Source organism: Nycticebus coucang, chromosome Y (genome assembly GCF_027406575.1).
Source record: "Nycticebus coucang isolate mNycCou1 chromosome Y, mNycCou1.pri, whole genome shotgun sequence".
Taxonomy (NCBI): domain Eukaryota; kingdom Metazoa; phylum Chordata; class Mammalia; order Primates; family Lorisidae; genus Nycticebus; species Nycticebus coucang.
The window spans coordinates 29,150,386-29,169,001 of record NC_069805.1 but is presented as its reverse complement, the minus strand read 5'-3'; the positions used below and the strand labels follow the sequence as shown (position 1 = coordinate 29,169,001).

General features: G+C 38.1%; 1 long non-coding RNA gene across 1 annotated transcript; it reads right to left on the bottom strand.

The window, feature by feature from the left end:
* Nucleotides 1–12,181: 12,181 nt before the first annotated feature.
* Nucleotides 12,182–16,904, bottom strand: LOC128578954 (uncharacterized). Its single transcript, XR_008378012.1, has 3 exons — nucleotides 16,573–16,904; nucleotides 13,706–13,781; nucleotides 12,182–12,228 (listed from the first exon to the last, which is right to left on the bottom strand). It is a non-coding gene; the product is annotated as an uncharacterized LOC128578954 (long non-coding RNA).
* Between the last annotated feature and the right edge of the window lie 1,712 nt (nucleotides 16,905–18,616).

Here is an 18,616-nt window from a genome sequence, read left to right as displayed (position 1 = left end):
TAGTCCCAGTTACATGGGATGATGAGGCAAGAAAATCACCTAAGCCCAGGAGTTTGAGGTTGCTATGACCTTTGATGCCAGGGCAGTCCACTGAGGGCAACATAAAGAGACTCATTTTCAATTTAAATAAAAATCCACTTACTTACTAAAGTTAACCATACATTTAACTAAGATAAGTATTTCCACAGAGCTCTCCATGAAGCCACCAGTGATACCAACACACATGGGATTACTCCAGCCCTACAATGCCAAGTTTAAGAGATAGTTTAATGTTAAGCTACAAGACTGTCGTGTTAATCTCTAGTTCAAATGACAATAAGAACAATTTAGGCATTAAGAAAAATACAAAGAGGTTCCTATCTGCTGTTAATACAACTTAGCAGTGTAACTTCCTGGATATGTTTACAAACACTTGGAGCCACACTACCTGGGTTTGAATTCTACATCCACCACTTACTACCTTAGGGCATGTTTCGTAGCTCTTCTGTTCCTCATTCTCTCCATATGGAAAGGTTTGATATAAACCTTTAAACAATCCTTGTACAGCCCTTACAATTCCATTACATACCCAATCACAAGAAGCAGCTTTATTATATTCTCATTCCACTACTATCAACAGAAAGATATGTTTATTTAATGACTTCAATCTGCAAGCCTCTATAATTTTCTGGAAAAAAAATCATTTTGCCCTTTGATCAAAAACAAAAAAAAAACACTGATCTGATTCAAAGAGCTCTGTAGACAAAATACATTTGCCTTTTCTTTGTTATCTATACTGTTTTACATAGCTTTGTTACATAATACAATGCTACTCAAAGTTTGAAATGTTAAAAGGGATGTTGTTAACCATTATCTCAATGGCTTGCAGGATCAAATTGGTTTACTTTTACACTGGAGTCCATGGTACATTAGCAAAAATAATGAAGGAGAATAATGCTAACATATCTCAGAAACTCTTGCTAGAACAATGTAAGAAGAGGACAACACAGTGGTGGAAAGTGTGGGCTTCAGTGACACAGGGCTGGGCCTCCGTCTCTGCTCAGTGCCTGGCTGCTGTGTTCTTCTGCAGGCACCTGCCAATAAGCACCAGCTGCCTTCCCTAAGCTGAGAAATAAATGAATCATTGTACTAGAAACCAATCAATTCTGTGTCTGACAACAAGCAATGCTCAATGTATGTTAGCATATGTCAATCCTTTCTAAAAGAATTATTGCTACTATTAACATTATTGCACAGCAAAAGCTGCTGTCATCTGTCTTACATTTGTGCCATAAATGTCATTTACTACCTTTATAGAAAACAGGCTACTCTGGAATTGCGCAGAAATTGGTCATAGCTACCAGGAGAAATTATCAACTCATCAAAGAATTATCAGATCAGTGTAACTGAGTCAGATGGATTCAACGATTTGTTATGAGTTACATTTCTCCTTCAAAAGAAATATGGATGAGTAGTCTCCAAAATATGGGTTATTTTAATTTTACAAAGGAGTAATTTGTGCCAGCTGATAACTCACTTTCAAAATAACAAACTGTGTTATGTTAACAAACTAAGAATAATGGTAATAAATATAATGAAGATAATCTGTATGAACCACTAAAAATAATTCTGCTTTGTGTGTTTTATCCTCATTCGATTTTCAGAACAATCTTATCAGGAAGATATTACGGCTATCACCAAAGATGGATGATGAAATTGGAGCTCAGAGAAGCTGAGCCACTTACCACAGTCACACAGCTAGTGTGCGGTAGAACAGCCTTAGCCCCAAAGCCTAGAGCAAAAACCTTAAAGATGAATGATTTAGACACAAAACTGTGTAGAATGCAGTGATAGAAAACTGCAGAAATGGATAAAAGAAGGATAAGCAAACTACATGTAAACAGATGTCCTTGAAGAGAAGTACGAAAGGAGATAGGACATAAGCTAAAGATGGATAGTCAAAGGAATTTGTTTCTAAAAAATCAAGACATGAATATTTTTATTGGGCAAGGAAGCCAAAAGCGTGCAATGGAGCGTAAAAATTTTATTGTATAAAGCAGGATTCTTTATAAGGCACGAAATGAGGGACCAAGGCATAGAAATCGCTATCTCCTCTTTGTGACAGGAGATGAGGAAAAGAATGAAAGCTAGTTGGAGAGGAGGAATGATGCTTAGGTCAGTTGAAAATGGGAGAAAGAGAAGGTGTGCGACATTAAGAACAGTCACGACCCACACGCCTACCATCAGTGACCCACACGACGGATGGCATCAGAGGAGAGTGGCAGGGGGGACTAGGAACTCAAGCTGACTATGGACATCTGGAATGGCAAAGGAAGTAAAAAGACTGCTTGATTGTCCAGTTCCACTGAGGATCTGGCTTATGCTGTGACTTACTTATCTGGAATAGCACTAATCCTCAGAATTGTGTTAGGTTCTGTTACAAAGAATACTTTGCCTGTGTTGCCATCACTGTGCTGTTTAAGGTGGAACTGGTAGCACAGGTACAGAAGGGGTACAGTCAGCACAAAGACTCATCCGGGACCAACAGACTGGGAAGGTCAATGTGAAGACAGGTCTGGGCATGAGAAAGTAAGGACTGTTCTGACGATGTAGCCAGGAGGCCAGATGACAGGCCTCAGGCTGGTTTTGGAAAGAAGTTAAGCCAAGAAGGAGCTGACAAGATCATCTAAACGGAAGCTAAGATGAGTGACAGTAGAGAGAAAAAAGGTACAAGGTGCAGGGCAGTGTGGTAGTGGTGGAAGGAAAGTGGTTTGAGTCAGGATTTGGAGTTCTGGACAGCTGCAGAGTGACTCAGGTCTGAATGGCTGAGTATAAGACAGGGCTTTAGGCCACAAAAATGGACATGGAAGGGACTGCAGACAAAGGAGATAAGGCACAGATTAGAAGAGAGAGCCCAAGGACACCAGGGTGGATGAACCTAATATACTATCCATGTTACCGTCTCTAAATCAGTAGAGGCTACCAAGGAAAATACCACACTACATTTCTAAAATTTTCTGAAAAAGGTATGTTGCTCCACACACTCCTTCCAGAACCTTTTGGCTGCCTGGGGACTTGGCATTTGAAATGCAATGGTGCCATCAAATTTGTTCATCTGGAATAAATACACAAAATCTATCAGCATATTCCCATAAAAGGCAATGAGAAGCTACTGAGAAACATGGATTTAGATGGCTCTATAAAAAGTCTTTCTTCTTGAAAAAGGTAAATATTGTATATCTAATGTACTCATACAAAATGGACTTTTCATAGATTGATACACAATTTTCCATGAAAATCAAGTAGAAGTTATTCAACATCAACCAACCGACCAACTTCAGTGTCCACTAAACTCCTTTTATTGCATTCCTATTCATCTCCACCACTGAATTAATTTAACAACAAAAACCTATTGTTCCTTCCCTACTGTGTGCTAAGAATTTATGACTTTTTCTGTGCATGTCTCTGTGTGTGTGTTTTTAGTAGCAAAATATGTATATGTAGGCTGATCATCAAAAAGACTGACTTTTTTATAATGGAATAGAGAATAGTTCATTTTCTTGAAATTTTAGTGGGAAAGAATTTATTTAGCTCAAGGCTGTAAAGCAGCAAACTGACGCAAGCGATTAGATATGCCAACGGTGATGAACGATTGCTTACCTCTTCGAGCCTCAGTCTGAGTAAAAACTCACTGCCCTTACAGGAGACTATTGAGATGTTACCCCAGTCAAAGCGACAGAAGGTCAGCTCTTCCTTATAGATGAACACGCCATTGCCAGACACGCCCAGCTTGATGTTCTGCAAAGAATAGCACAATTAACCATAATTAGAGCTGTCAAAGTTATATAATCAAGAGGCTAAAGAGCTCTCTCAAAGAAAGAATGGCAACTTAATGCTTTTGTATTTAATTATAGTAATAGTACACAAATTAATAGAAACTGTAAGACATAGTCACATCTGAAATCTATTTATCTTAAGGACTCAGATTTGATTTGCCAAACAGTTATTGCAACATGAATATAGGACTCAATATTCTTTCTGTTTGTTCGTTGTTTTGAGACAGAGTCCCCCCTTGTCACACTCAGTAGCATCCCCTGGTGGGTCATAGCTTATAACAACCTCAAACGCTTCGGTTCAAGCAATGATCTTGCCTCAGCTTCCCAAGTAGCTGGGACTACAGGCGTCCACCAGGAGACCTGGCCATTTTTAGAGACAGGGTCTTACTCTTTCTCTGGCTGGCCTTGAACCCATGAGCTCAGGCAATCCACCCAATTCAGCCTCCCAGAGGGCTAAAATTAGAGGCATGAGACACCACGCCTGGCTCTAGGACACAATATTCTTCAAAAGCGATAGGACATATGTTCTCTAGCTCTGAACAATGACAAGGAAGAAAGGAAACAACTGTATCAACTATCCTGAAGGTAAAGAAAATAAAATACGCTTTCCTGAAGGCTATTCAAGCCATTAGAAATGATCTGTTGGTCCACCCTAAGATGCACTCAACCATCTTATTTGAGGCCAATTTAATTCAGATAAATCACCCTGAAGTATTTATTTATTCAGATAAATAAATTATGTGAATTTTTTTTTTTTGAAAGAGAAAAACATGTTTATGTGAGCACCTCCAGATACACACGCGTTAATCTTTCTCTTAACGTTATAGGGTAGACTCTGATGGCTCACCAGCAGTATCAAAGATGAGATTGCGCGTCTGGCGGCCGCAGCCTCACGGATCTAGAACAGATGCCTCTTGAAGCTCCACTGAATTCCGTTCCAAGGTTGCGCTCAGATCTCTCGTCTCTTCCTCCCCTCTCCCTTCCTTCAGTTCTTTCCTTCTTGGGAATGTTTGACAAAGCTAAGTCATGTAATAAAGTTTTCCATAAAGTATACCAGACATCGTTCCAAGCACCTCACAAGCACTATCTCCTTTACATTTCATAGCAACCTGACAGGTACATGTTGCTATCCTCTCATTTTATCGATGAGGACACTCAGAGTGTTTAAAAGAGAGAACCTACTCAGAGGAAGTAAATGATGACATCGGGCCTCAAACCCGACCCACCCTGATTTTAGGCCAACCACCTGCTGGGTTGAATTACAAGGGACACCTGGGCAAGGATGCCTGGTCCAGAGGCCCAGTCTGGGGGCTCTAACAAAATAGTCCAGGTCTATACACTCCAGGCCAAGGCCGTGAATTTTATTTAATTCAGATAAAGCTGTTGAAATGATGTCAGTAGTTCACAAAGCACAAATCCACCACAGAGAATTGCACTGAAATCTCTGAATTCTTTCAAGAACTTTTTCAATAAGTCAGAGTGCTGACATTCACTTCTCAACAAGCATTCCTTTGACTGGCATACATTAAAAGACTATTAATGAAGCTCTTCATAGTTTTCTTTCCCCCAGAGCTTTCATTTAAAATAGATGACAATTGAGAATAACAAAGAGCCTGAAGGGCTTTTAGAAAACTAAATCAATGGACAGCCAAAGTTACTAATTGCCTCCTCACATTTCAAGTAGTGCTAAGGGTCTAAGATGCACAATCTATAAAGTATACAAATCCTCATGGTCTTTAGCAGAGAACTGGATCTCATCCATGACATATAGAATTCCAGTCTTAGGTGCACATCTGGAAGTAAAACTCAATAGAAACCCAGTAGATAGGAGGTGGGGAGATGGGTTAGGTGAATTCACATTTAACTGGTATAATGCCCCTTTCCGGGGTGCAGAATACTTTTTAACTTTGACTGAAGTGATCAAAAGCGTATTAGGGGTAAATCAAGTCTACCTCTATACTATTCCCAAACTGATAAGAGAAATATCATGTCTACCCATTTAGTAGTCCCAAACTGAAAAAAGAAATATAAAATTAAAGAATACTATCTAAAAGTATCCACATTCTTAAAAGTCAATAATAGGAAACAAGGTGTCGGAAAAACATGCTGAAACAAACACCATCTTAAATCCCCATGGTCTTTAGGGGAGAACTGGATCTCATACATGACATATGAAATTCCAATCTTAGGTGCACATCTGGAAGTAAAACTCAATAGAAACCCAGTAGGTAGGCGGTGGGAAGATGGGTTAGGTGAATTCACATTTAACTGGTATAATGCCCTTTTTTGGGGTGCAGAACACTTTTAACTTTGACTGAATTGATCAAAAGCGTATTAGGGGTAAATCATGTCTACCTCTATAGTATTCCCAAACTGAAAAAATAAATATCATGTCTACCCATTTAGTATTCCCAAACTAAAAAATAAATATAAAATTAAAAATACTATCTAAAAGTATCCACATTCTTAAAAGTCAATAATAGGAAACAAGCTGTCAAAAAAACATGCTGAAACAAAAACCATCTTCAGTCTACATGCAACTTCATAAAGCATAATACCTTGACTACCTTTACTAAGAAAAATTCAATAGAATTTACATGTCTAGAAAATACAAGCACAGGTCGAGGAAGTTAATGACAATTGCTTTCTCTGCTGTGATACTTGAATAATTCATAAAAACAAAACTATATTAGATCAACCCAAGCATGTTTTTAAAAATCTAGTCTATTCCTTTACTCACCCTATCCTTGCAGCCACAACTCTCTCTAGGAATAGAATAAAAAGGTGGAGTGAATCAGGTGCATGTGCCCAAGTAACTTTGCCAAAACCATCCCTGCCCACGTCCACAGGGAGCAAGGTGGAAGATTGCTCGCGGTGTCATGTTCTCACCACAAGAGAGGAAGCAACCCAAGTGGAAACACTGCACAAGACATCTCCAGTCCAAAGGAATCTTTGGACAGGACAAGGAAGCCATTTTATCTGACTTAAAAATAAGGGCAATGCAGATTCAAGTAAATTGGTTGATTTTGGTATTGCTCTACAGCATGGTTTTAGGATTATTAACATTTGTGTGAATAGAAATTCAAGATAAGTGCCAGGGAGTAAAAGGGGAAAAGCAAGTCTTAACCCCTCATATGTGAGTTCTGCCACCGGGCAGCAAAGGCAGAAAAGGAAAGTCTAAAAAGAAACACCTGCTCTGCCTTGCTCACCACCTCAGGACGCTGCCCCATGTGGATAACAGCGGGTCCCTTGATGGCTGGCTGCCAAATGGGTTTGGAAATTTCTCACAAGAGATCATGGAGAAGAATGGAGGGGAGGTCAGAGTATTTTACACTCAGATTCCCTCCCTGCATGGTGGCATCACGCTGCCTGTGTTCCTCTGACACTGGCTCCTCTCAAGACAACCATCTCCATACATCTGCCTTCTGGGTTCAGGTATGCAGTCTGCTCTGCCACCTTCAGACCTGGGGAGGTCAAAAGGGATGCTGACACAGCCCAGGGGACCACAGACGATGGTTTGTGCTGCTTTGTGGTTTGCTTGCACCTGTGTTAAGAGTCCTTTTATTCCAGACTCTTCTAATTATCCTAACATGAATGCACCAGTAAGAACTCCTCTAACATTGGATATTTTTTCTTCCATTCTTGAGATACTTTGCTAGAAAGAAAAAGTATCCAATGTACTCAGTACTATTACAAAGCCAATACATAACTAGCCACACGTTCACACAAAAGATAAAACACAACTGTAGCCCAGGATGAAGAAGGGGAGTGGGAAACGGTGAGGCTGGTGGAGGGAGGGTAATCACTGGGACCTCACCTATGGTGCATATTACAAGGGTACATGTCAAATCTATTAAAAGTAGAGTAAAAATGTCTTAACATAATAAGTAAGTGAGGTGAAGGCTATGTTAACCTCACATATGCTTGATGTAAGCATTCCAAATTGTATACAAAATTAGCACATTGTATCCCAAAATGTATTCATGTACACTATAACGATTTAATAAAACAATTGTTAAGAGGAAAAAAATATACTGTACAAATTGCCCTGGCTGAGAAGGGCAGATTAAAAAAAAAAAAAAAAGAACTCCTTTAACAGCAATACATAAATAAATAAATCTGAACTCAAGACAATAAAGAAGGATCAAATAGAAAAAGGAACAAAACTATAAAGTACATAAAAACTTCTTTTCAATTGCTATAGAGAGTCTGTTCAATAAGCCACAATCATCTTACTCATCAAATATTATCTAACAAATCAAATAGCTAACAAACACAATGGTGATTACTTTGAGTTTTTTAGTCTTCTGCTCTTAACTACAAAGCAAACACTGATATTATAACAGGGCCTATAACTTTTTAGCTTTCTTTCTAAGATATCACATTTAAAAACAAAATCTTGACGCTTTGTGACATTGTAATCTAAGAACTGGATTCTCAACAATCACGAGATGCAAGATTTGCATGTGCCAAGCGTAGTAGGGTTTAGAGAAGGAGAAATGTGCTTGGGAGGTCTTTTGGGATCCATGAGTCATAGAAAGGAAATCTATGTTTCAGTGGAAGCTTTCCTAGAGATTTCCTAAATCATGCAACATGGGCTGCTAAATTGCAGGTAGGTTTTGACAGAGTCCTTTCAAAGCTCACAACTGTGGGTTCCCTCAGTACATTCCACTGACTGTGGACACATTTCTCAAAACCAAATCCATCTTTCACCTTGGCTCCCATTTTCTTCCTTGACTCTACCCACTATGTAATTACCTAAGCTAGAATCATGAAATAGGTGACATTTGTCACTAGTAATAACCATAGTATGCATTTACAGATTTCATTTTCATTTCTTGATGAATAGGGTTCACCTTTTCATAACTGTTAATATATCAAAGTGACTGTCACTAGAATATCTGTGTATCTATGCTCACAAAAATAGGTATATTATTGCCTACTTTATTGTATGAAATGGCCTATGAAGTATTCTGTCATGTTTTTATGTTTCTCAATTCAAACTCCTTTTAAATATACAAATAAATATGTTTTCAATTTTTGTAATTATTTTTTCAGAAATTTGATCTTTAGGATTTTATTTTTCAGGAGTATGGCATTCAAAATCGTATCTTCAAGATCATGACCAGTGCTCCACCATTATTTTTGATTCCCTGATCTTACTACCTCTCACATGAGACTGATGTTCCTTCATCATGTAAGCCTGGGCCAGTGTACTTGATCTTTCACAAAATCCAAAACAGACCTATAGGAATGAGCCCAAGGCTAGGGCTCCTTCACAGCCCAGAAGCTTTTGGAAGCAGTCAGAACTGTGCCACCTCAGCCCTGTTAGGTTTACTGAGATCTGCTCCCTCTCCTAATACAAATGTGGAAGAGGGAGCGGGGGCAGACACAGCACTTCCCCCAGCAGAAGCTGGGACTCAGAATAAACCAGGATAAGAGGTAAAAAGGCTGACAAGTTGTGCTTAGAATAACTACCCATGAAAAGGTATTCATTAAAAAGACTACTGAAAAGAAGAAGTAGAGGGAGAATAAATGATTCCTCCCACTACCAAAACCCCATGATTAACCGCAGAAATATTAGAAATCCTCAAGGGAAGGCCAACAGTCTTTTTCCAATAGTGAACTAGGCCATCCTTTTGTTATTTCCTTCTTTCCTCCCTCCCTCCCCCTTCCTTCGCCTCCCTCTCTCCCTCCTTCCCTCCCTTCCTCCCTTCCTCCCTTCCTTCCTTTCTCTCTCTTTCTTTTTTATGAAACTAGGCCATTCTAAAGCTAGAGCCCTGGGAAAACTTCAGTGAACACACTGGAGTGAAGTTACTTTCCATGACAATGACAGTACCTTGGCCTCATGCAGATGAACCCCGTACATGGGCAGTCCCCTGGCGTGCTCTATGAACTGATAATCAGCTTCTGCTGAAGCTATGCCACTGAGAATAAAAAGAAACAATATTACGGTTGATTTGAATACATGCAAAAAAGAAGTGTTTAAAACAGAGCCAGGGGTGGCTAAGATTAGATAGTTTGGAGTAGAGGATGTAACCCAGGAAAGTTGGCAGAAGACCAGGAAATGGGAAAACAGACTCAACTCTCAACTCTAGCATTTTTCTCTTAAGATCATCGCATCTAGGGCAGCACCTGTGGCTTAGTGAGTAGGGCGCCATACCCATATACTTAGGGTGGTGGGTTTGAACCAGGCCCCGGCCAAACTGCAACAAAAAATAGCCAGACGTTTTGGTGGGTGCCTGTAGTCCCTGCTACTCGGGAGGCTGAGGCAAGAGAATACCCTAAGCCCTGAAGCTTTAGGTTGCTGTGAGCTGTGACGCCATGGCACTCTACCAAAGGTGACAGAGTAAGACACTATCTCTGAAAAAAAAAACAAAATAAATAAAAAGGATCCTCTCATCTTAATGTGCTAACAGCAATGAGTCAGATAACTCCACCCTTATGATTTGTATGTTAAGAGAGTTGATTTTTATTATTTCTACTCATGAGGAAAGCCACAGAATTAATGGATATAAGTTAACAGAGAATTTTTTTTCAGTGACTTCATTTCTATGATATAGAGAAATTCTTACTCCCTACTTTTATGTTGCTAGGACTGACCATAATGAACACTGAAATGACTTGCATTTCATTTTATACCTATGATAGATAATCACATTCTGTCCACACTACAAATATTTTTATTCTTAACCCTAACTCAACAAATTTTAAGCTCCTAGAGAACAAGTCCATGTCCCATTAATCTTATATTCCCCAAGGCATTTCAGTACCTGATAATTCATATGAGAACTACACAATAAAGGCCTGTTGATCGCAACTTAAACCACAGTAACATTTTCAGAGTGAAATGTTGTATTTATTTTTTAAAGAAAAGTCAAAAAATGTGGCCTGTTTTCTAATATGTGAAAGTTTCTTGCAGAACGTTTACAAAGTATTTTATAAAACTACATTTTCTTTCTTTCTTTCTCTTTCTTTCTCTTTTTCTTTCTCTCTCTCTCTTTCTTTCTTTCGTTCGTTCTCTTCGCCTGTTTCCCAATATGTGAAAGTTTCTTGCAGAACGTTTACAAAGTATTTTATAAATCTACAATTTTCTTTCTTTCTTTTTTTTTTATTGCAGTTTTTGGCTGGGGCTGGGCTTGAACCCATCGCTTCTGGCTTATGGGGCCAGCACCCTACTCCTTTGAGCCTGAGGTGCTGTCCTATAAATCTACAATTTTAAATAACAGAACAAATTATAATTGTGTAGCTAGGCTTTTAAAAACTTGTGTAAAAACCCATTCTCTTTTCACACAGATAGAAACATTCCCAAAGTATATGGTATTGAAATACTAATGTAATTTTAGTAATCTTTAGCTAAGCCAAAGGGGTCATCTTATGTGCATAAAGTAACTATCTGCTTATTGGTAGGTTCCTTCAGATTTTTTTTTTTTTTTGAGACGGAGTCTCACTCTATTGCCCTAGCTAGAGTGCCATGGTGTTATCACAGCACACTGCAACCTCCAAATCCTGGGCTAAGTGAACCTCCTGCCTCAGTCTTCTAAGTACATGGTACTACAGTGAGCCATGACGTATGGATAGTTTTTCTGTTTCTAGTAGAGACAGTGTCTTGCTCTTGCTTAGGCTGGTTTGGAATGCCTCAGCTCAAACAGTCCTTCCATTGGCCTCCCAGTGTGCTGGGATTACAGTGTGAGCCGCCACACCCAGCCCCACCTCCACATTTCTGTTGCTATTTTCCTGCATCCATCACCACCTACACTTCTAATTCAAATCTCAATACCTTGTCCTTTCTTTTTTATTTACAAATCTCAATGCTTTGTTATCTCCCTGGCATTTTACCATAGTAATAAAAACCATTAAAAGGCAGAAGAAATAGAAATGGCAAACATGTATGTGTATATGCTTGTTTCCAGTGTGTATAGGTTAAAGGAAGAGGAGGTGTCCTACGGAAAGGTGCATTCATCCAGTAAATGAAGCATTTGAACATGTGCATAGGGCCTCATATTACAGTCACCCAACAAATGACAGGAGATCGCAGGGGGTGCAGGTTGGCTTGATCAGAGCTACGTTATCCAAAAAGAAAATTGGATAATCCCCCAAACTGTGCTCAAATGTCTACAAAGTGTTACAAGAGACACTATTTAAATCTACCATGACCAGTCTCCCTCCAGGAAGCACGACAACATACATATGTGCTTTGTAGAACTTCAACACCAAGTCCTCCATCTTCTTGGTGTCAATGGACCCAAAATAATAATCAGTATGTGGCTTGGTTTTGTTGAGGACCTCATCATCCACATAATCTCCACGTTCCGCTTGGATGGTGTACGATTCCAGGAGGGCATGAGTCACAGCGGGGCAGGGCAGGCGCCCAGAAACAATGTCTGCCCGGATCTGGAGGCATAGGAGGTATCTGTGAGGAGCAGAGGGAAAAAAGGGGAGAATAATTAGTTAAGACTGCAGCACTTCTATTCCTTCAATGCTGATGTCCCTTTGGAAAGAAATATACAACATAGACCCCTTTCATATCCATAGAAAAAAGGGTATTCTCTATGAAGAAGCCTCCTCTCACTCCTTGGGCTTCTAAACTTTGGTTTATTTACAGAAACTAGTTTCAAAGGCTAATGAATAGAATGGTAATGTTATTTATTTGTTTGTTTGTTTTCTTTTGATATAGAGTCCACCCTGTGTTGCCCTTGGTAGAGTGCCATGACATCACAGCTCACAGCTCACAGCTCTTGGGCTTAAGTGCTTCTCTTGCCTCAGCCTCCCAAGTAGCTGGGATTACAGGCACTCGCCACAATTCCTGGCCTTTTTCTGTTGTTGTTGTTGTAGTTGCAGTTGTTATTGTTTAGGTTTCCTGGGGTGGGTTCAATCCTGGCACACTGGGTGTACGTGGCCGGCACTGTAACTAACCACTGTACTACGGGCGCGGAGCCTAGAATGGAAATTCTTAACTGCTGTTCTGGTCATAGTCGATGATTACTGTTAGAATAAAGTAAAAATGCCAATCACATCAACTGTCTTCTTGGATTTAAAATGTTAACAAAAATTAGAATGCCACTCTAAAGTTCTGAAGATTAATGAAATTTAAAAAATAATGAGAGTCTTAATCATTGGCTAGAAGAACCTAAGGTTACCCTTCTTGATCATCTCTACCTCTTTTTCCTAAAAGAACTTGAACAAGTTTCTTGCCTCCTTTCCTTAACATTATAGGAAGAAGCTTATCCCTTAAGGCTACAAGAATGTCTCTCCATAGCCCCTGCATTTACACCAAAAGTTACCATTCAAATTCTCAGAAACAGTAAATATTCTCTTCTTAATAAACTGAGTCCTTTATTTTTGCAATTGAAGTGGAGTGTGCTTTAATGTCCCACACAATCTCAAAGGAGATGGAATTGAAATAGCTACTGACTACAAGTGAAAGCCTACTTAGTTTGGTGGTTTGGGTGAGATCAGGGGACAAAAAAAAAATTACCAGTTTAAATGCCTTTTAAAAATAGTTTCAGTTTTCTATCTTTATATCACGTTTGTTACATGAGACTAGTGCACAGATACACGAGCTCTAAAGTAAAAATCACCAGTATTAAAGTTTCAAAGATTAAACATCAGTGACTTTTTAAAAGACCACAAAGAAAACAAAGTTGCTTCATTATATCATTTTTTTATGTTTCCATTTCTCAAATGGAAATCAGAAAGCTAAAGGGAGTAAACTTATTTTGAAATTGACAACATTTCAAACTAATTGGGATTACTGAATTCTAAGGAAACTTTTAAAACTTACCTTAATAAAAAACTGTTAGGTTTCAACCCTGAAATTACTACTATTCTCCCAGAAATAAATAAATGCTATACGGAAAGATTAATTTTCAAATGCAAATATAAAGTACCTGGAAATACTCTCAGTCATCTGAGAAGCACAAGATGGATAAAATTTTACATTAAATGTAAAAAGCCAGGAGCGATCTGCAATAATTAAATATCATGATTATTTAAACAATCAATAGAATGACTTTTTTTTTTTGTAGAGACAGAGATTCACTTTATTGCCCTCAGTAGAGTGTCATGGCATCACACGGCTCACAGCAACCTCTAACTCTTGGGTTTACGCCATTCTTTTGCCTCAGCCTCCCAAGTAGCTGGGAATACAGGCGCCCACCACAATGCCCGGAAATTTTTCTGTTGCAGTTTGGCCGGGGCTGGGCTTGAACACACCACCCTCTGTATATGGGGCCGGTGCCCTGCCCACTGAGGCACAGGTACCATTCAGAAGGACAGTTTTGATAAAACTTTAAGGTCAATGTTTAAATGGTACAGATCAATCTCACTGCAGATCTGTGTGCAGAATTTTATTTTATTATTTTAAAAATTAACACAATTTACCAAACTAAAAGAAAATAAAAAATAAATTAGAAATCAATTACACAAATAACCCATCATTAACATGAATAGGTTCACTTCCTTAGAAACATTTATTTCTACTTTCATAAATGTTTATGTGGTGATCCATTATGCAAACATTTTAATATGACCTCCAAGTACTAGCTTAGAGATAAGATTTCTTTTAATCACAGGCTTTTCAGTAGCCAAATATTCTCTGTCATTTTCTTAAAAAATAAAAATTAAAAAAAAGCATTTCAAGATTTGTACTTTGTTGGTGGAAGGGAGTAATACTACTCATTGCATTTCTAGTAGGATGCAGTATTTGAATAAAGTGTGAAAGGGAAACCAGAAAAGGGAACGTTTGGTAAAACTTCACAATACTTAAAGACAATAAAATTGTTCCCCAGGCTTTATACAAGAAGCATAAGTACCCTCAAATAAAATCGAGTTTTCTGTGTTGTGATCTAAAGGATAATCATTCATATCATAACTGACTTCTTAAAAATAAATCTTACCATTTATGCATTAAAACTTAATGTTGTGATGTGTCTCATTTTGAATGCTCAAAATAATAAAACTTTAGGGAAAGGGGCAGGTATTACTTTTCTAAGGGGATTCAAATCACTCCATTAGACTGAATTTAGAGTTCTGCTCCAAGTTCACAGGATTTTTAAATAAAAACAAGGCTGTGCATATACACCTTAAAAGATCTCGCCAGATCTCTAATTTCTTGACTTGAAGTTTCTTTAGTCCCATCTTCTTCTTCAATGTGTCATTTTATGTTTTTCTCCCCACCAGCACACTCCCTTTCCTCTAACTCAATAGTCCACAAATAGTTATTGACTGGCTACTGTGGACATAAATGCACTTTTGCTGTATTTGGGGCACTACATCACTGTTCTACTAATAATATCAATCCTACGGCAGAGTTCACGTTTACTTTACACATATAAAAATAGGATACTGGGATACAAGATTTTTCTAAGTATTGTTAAATATTACGTCTCTTGCCTTGCAGCACTTTGGTGACAGCATCAAGCATCCAAGCACTGTGTATGAAAACATACATTTTGGAGGTGACTGTCACTCCAGAGTAAAGCAATATCATCACAGGATTATCGTTTCATAATGGTTAATTGTTGATTTTTTTCTAGGTTTTAACACAGCACTTGAGTGCCTGGCTATGACTACAGGAATAAATTTCTAATAGAATGCCTATGTTTTCTAAAAGGTAATGAAATGTATCCATAAACTAGTCTTTTTCTAAAGTGACAAATACAAATTGTTTGTATTTCTGGTTCATAATACTATGTTGTAAAGTATGAATACATTCTGGGATGGCTAAATCAAGCAAATTAACATAGTTGTTATACCTCAGATATGTTTTTGTGTTGAGAACACTCAAAATCTACTCCTAATCATTTTCAAGTTAAATTTTCATTTCTTTTTATATTGCCACATCATCATTTTTACCCGGCTATATAGCAAGAGACCTTCTAGCTATAAACAGTTTATATATTAATCATATGCAAGCATTCAACAGATGGAGTCTTTTCAGGTAACTTTGAGAAAATAAAGGTTTTAAAGACAAATTTTCAACAAGAACAATGAGGTTGATATTTGTCACACATAACTCAAAAATTAACGTTTACCTTTGTTAATTATCTTTTGACTGAAAGCTACAATGAAATCTTGGCAGAGATGAGGCTTAGAGAACTCATCTGGTGAGAGTGGACATTTGAAGGCACTCAGAGATTCTATGGGTACATGGGAAGAAAGGGGTAAGCACGCCTAACTATAAACCCAGATTCAAAGAATAAAAACAGTGGCCCTTGATTGTGGAACCAAGGAGAAGTAAAGACAGTGAAGGTATCAGAGCCCTGGAAAGATGCTCGAGTCCTCACTCTTCCAGAACATCTGCAACCAGTGTACCTTTACTACTCTGGATCCACAGATATGCTGACTAAACGAATTAGACACTTCCAAATCAAAGCCACGCCCATGGTATATGTCTACTAAGAATCAAATCTACAAAAATCATCACATGATCGCATGTCTTCTTGCATGAGAAGACCATCTTCTCATTCTTTCCCAGAAAAACAAAGTCAGACACTGTGAGGGAACATTTAGAAATGTGAGTCTAGAACTTCCTAAAAAAATAGAAGACCCTAAGCCAAGTTCAAAATAGTCACAATTACAAAAATATCATTAGCATTATTAACTCCTAAGATGGTATTACATGCAAAACAGAACTGATTAGTCTAGCACTATATTATTATCCCAGCTTATATTCCTATAAATGTTACAGATAATAAAGGGATGAATAGATGTAATGATTAACTTAACAACCCCAAAATATGATTTAAATACTCACTTCGCATTTGTGTTTTTATCTTTTTTGTGGGATCAAGCCAGATCTGCAGGAGGAGAGAAAAGGTTAATGAACCCAGAAGAAAAACTCCAGAGTCACAAATAGAACCATTTATGATTCACCTACTTGTTAAAGTGTAAGCACAATTTCATAAAGTCCTATTCCAAGCAGCTTTCCTCTGTTAGCATTTCACTAGGCTAAGTAGTGACTTGGTTTTCAGTGCATGTGTTTACGTGTGTTGAGTTTCTGTGTGTGCTTTAATTAAACACTAAATGCTTCTAAGGTGACTCTTATGGCCTCGTTCTCTTGGATCTGAAATGGAACTACACTTCAAATCTGAGGATGCAGCAGTCTTGGTTAACCAAGTCTTCTGACATTTCCCTACAACATTTTAATACAGGTTCTCTGAGAAAAAGTGTTCCAAATGAGGCTTGATCCTCTCATGACAGAAAAATCTGGGAAAAGAGCGCTAGACAATGTATCCTAATAGCATATGTCTACTCATAGGATACGAGCAGTGTTAGAAAGAACCTCAGAATATATGGTTAAAATGTCCACAGAGAGTGGGATTGGTCAAACTCATGCCTAAGTCACTATGAATCCGGGCAGTCCCCTAATTATAGATATCTGATTTGCATAAAGCTTGCACTTATGAATGGAGGCTATTACAGTAGGCCCCGAAGTTACAAACATCTCACTAACCTACAACTCAGAAATGGAGGCTATCACAGGTAATGGGTAAATGTATCTGTTCTATCTTACATACAGATTCAACTTACAAACAAAACTAGACAACCTACCTCCTTCATAACCTGTGTATTTGAACACTTGTGGGAACACAAACCACATGGTCTTATTAGGACCCCATAACTCTCTTGACTTTTGTAACATTTCAAACTCTCTCATGCCTATTTTATCCCCTTCATCAATATTTCCCTAACTTTCAAGTGCATATGAATGAATCACCTGAACATCTAGTAAAAAATGCAGCCTGGAGTTTATCTAACAAGTTTTTACATTGTGCTAACACTGCTGCTCCTGGGACTACCTTTTGAGTAGGAGAGCCCAAAATTTCTTTTGACATAGAAATGATTGCTTTTTCCCAAAGCAAAATGTACACAGACAGTTTTCAAGTCTTACTGGCTTATCAGCCTACACTGAGTTGTCAAGTCAGCTCCCTACAGAAAGCCCTAGCAGGGCACTGTTTCCACATACTGCTCCCCATCCAAATACTGCTCCCCATAATAATAAGCAGCTCTAAAAATGAACAGCAAGACCCAGCTGCCCCCCACACTGATTCACAACTACAAATCCCCACCCTACCGTATTGTCTTCAGTATCAAACCTAATCTCTCTTGTCCATTTCAAATTTCCAGGGCAGTGATCCCTATACCTATCACTGCATTTTATTTTTTTTTTTTGACTTAGATGACAGCAATTTATTTTCTCACAGTCTTGGAGGATAGGAAATCCAAGATCAATCACTATTGTTGAAACTGCAAGGGTTTTAAGCAAAGTAACTCTGATTAAATCAAGCTAGTAGAATAGTAATACATCTCTGTGGGAAATAAAACAGAATGTTATACAAATCTATCCAGGAAGAAAAAGCATTCTTTGCCTAGGTTACTTTAGGATTAGATTTTGTCCACAACAAACAGGAAGACCTTTTTAAAATTTTATGGAACAAAAGTTAAAAAATCAAATTAGATTATATGTGAATAATTTAATTCACTTCCAAATATATTTGAACAATGATTTCCTGAAACCTGATTTTCTCAGAAAGGACATCTCACTTTTTATTCCCCAGAAGTTTTCAGTTAAAGCCTACACACAAAGTGTGTGCCTAATGTTTGTGTATTTTCATCTGACATTTTTCTAAGAGTAACTATGATGTATTAGGAATTATAAATTATTATTTAGCATTAGCATATTTTTGACCAAGAATGCTAGGGTAAACCCCAGCCAAATTTGTCCTTATGTTAATATCATCTGACTTAATGTCCTTAACTTCTCCTTGACTTCAGCCATAGTCTTCATGGTCACAGGC